A 2,574-nucleotide genomic window follows, 5' to 3' on the forward strand; every position below is an offset into this window, starting at 1 on the left:
TTCACTTTTATTGAAGCTATCCCAAGAGAAGAAAAAAAAGCAGTAAAAGAAAACAACAATATTTGGAAATGAGTGTACTGGTCCTAATGGAGAACTGTTCTGGGGTGTGCAAAACGTACTGTTCTGAGGTATATGAAAATACATCAAACAAGTATGGATCATCCACATTAAAAAGCACCACTGTGGATACTGGAAATCAGAAACATAAACAGAAATTGCTAGGAAAACTCATCAGGTCTGTCAACATTAGTGGAGAGAAAGCAGCATTAATGATTTGGGTCCAGTGATCCTTTTCAGAATTGGTTTTAGCTAGGAAAAGGTTGAATATGAGGTTGGGGGAGGGGGAGGAGTATGCAATGAGTGGAGGTGAAGCCCAGGGAGAGAGAACAACAGTTGGGCAGACAAGGAATTGGTGAAGGTCAGCCTGAGGAAATCGATAGCTGGTAATGAGGATCATTAGTAGCTGACAATGGGTTGGATGTAATAGCAACTCTTGTGATGACAAGGCCTGGTGTGTGGGGATTGAGTAAAGACATGGGAGAAGGTGCTCCTAAAATTATTGAACTCCGTATTGAGTCCAGAAGGCTGTAGGGTTTTTCCATCTTGTGCTGAGCTTCCCTGGAACACTGCAACAAGCGCAAAACAGAGATATTGGCCAAGGAACACGGTAGTGTGTTGAAGTGGCAGGCAACAGGAAACTCAGAATCTTTTTTTTTGTGAGACAACATAGGTGTTTTGCAAAGCAGTTGTCCAGTGTGCACCTCACATCCCCAGTATACAGCCGACCACATTGTGAGCAACGAATGCAGTAGCCCAGATTGAAGGAGGTGCAGGTAAATCACTGCTTCACCTCGAAGATAAAGAGGGCTGAATAAAGTTGGATCTCAGAACATGGAGAGCAGTGAGTTCAAAGGGAGATAAGTTTGACTAGCTTCCCATACTCCCACAGCACCTTCCCATGCAATTGCAGAAGGTGTAACACCTGTTCATGTACTTCCTCTCTCCTCATTTTCCAAGGCCCTAACAGCAATTTACCTACACTTCACTCAATCTCGTCTGCTATATTCGCTGCTCACAATGTGTTCTCCTGTACATTGGGGAGACAAAGCACAGACTTGGCAACAATTTTAAAACGCCTATGTTCTGTTCACAAAAATTACCTTAAATGTCCGGATACCTGCCACATCAATATACCATCATGTTCCCTGGCCAACGTCTCTGTATTGGGCTTGCTGCAGTACCCTAGTAAGCCTCAGCTCAGAGTAGAACAATTTTCCACCTGGGGACCCTGCAATCTTCCAAACTCAATGTCAAGTTCAAGAATTTTAAGGCCTTAGCATCTTCTTCCATGTCCTTACCCCAACCCCAACACCTTGCAACCGCAACCATCCCATTGTCAGTTACTAATGTCCCAATTAGCAGTAGTTGATTTCCCAGGCTGACCTTTATCCATTCCTTCATCTGCCAAGCGTTCTTCTTTTTCTCTAGGCTCCACTTCCACCTATCGTTGACTCTTGCCCTGCTCCCTCAATAACATTCCTAAATGCAATCAGTTATGAAGAAGGGTCATTGGACCCCAAAACTTTCAGTCTGCTTTCTCTCCACAGATGCTGAGAATTCCCAGCAATTTCTGTTTTTATTGTGGGTCAGTCGCAAGATTTATTATCTTTTCCTTCTGTGCAAGTGTATGCAATCTGTACAGGTGGCATTGAACAATGAGTTGAATTGAATTGAATTTATTGTCACGTGTGGTAAAAACAATGACTGCAGATGCTGGAGACCAGATTCTGGATCAGTGATGCTGGAAGAGCACAGCAGTTCAGGCAGCATCCAACGAGCAGCGAAAACGACATTTCGGGCAAAAGCCCTTCATTTTATTGACACGTGTACCGAGGCACAGCGAAAAGCTTAGTCTTGAGAGCAATACAGGCAGATCACATAGTTAATTATTTGAAAGGTACACGTTGGGTGTGTGTGCCCATGTACTGAGTAGATTAGATTAGATTACTTACAGTGTGGAAACAGGCCCTTCGGCCCAACAAGTCCACACCGACCCGCTGAAGCGCAACCCACCCATACCCCTACATTTACTCCTTACCTAACACTATGGGCAATTTAGCATGGCCAATTCACCTGACCTGCACATCTTTGGACTGTGGGAGGAAACCGGAGCACCCGGAGGAAACCCACGCAGACACGGGGAGAACGTGCAAACTCCACACAGTCAGTCGCCTGAGTCGGGAAGTGTGTACAATTCTGGAATTTCTTTTTGTAAGGTTGGCTAAGTTGCGCTCGTTATGATTTGGAGGTGTCACTGGGGTGGACAAAGTCACAGGACGCCAGTTTATAGTCCAACAAGTTTATAGTAAGTTCAAATAAACCTGTTGGACAAATATCCTGGTGTCAACTGACTTCTGACCTTCCTCTGATTATGAAACAGGTAGCTATTTTGTTACAGGGATGTAGGAGCCAATTAGGAGCCTCAGCTTCACCACGTGGGTTATTGTAAACATTTATGTAACTAGGGTTGGTGAAGAGTCGCAATCCGCAAATAGAGCACAGGGGACAGGGGCA

Source organism: Hemiscyllium ocellatum, chromosome 16 (assembly GCF_020745735.1).
Source record: "Hemiscyllium ocellatum isolate sHemOce1 chromosome 16, sHemOce1.pat.X.cur, whole genome shotgun sequence".
NCBI classification, from domain to species: domain Eukaryota; kingdom Metazoa; phylum Chordata; class Chondrichthyes; order Orectolobiformes; family Hemiscylliidae; genus Hemiscyllium; species Hemiscyllium ocellatum.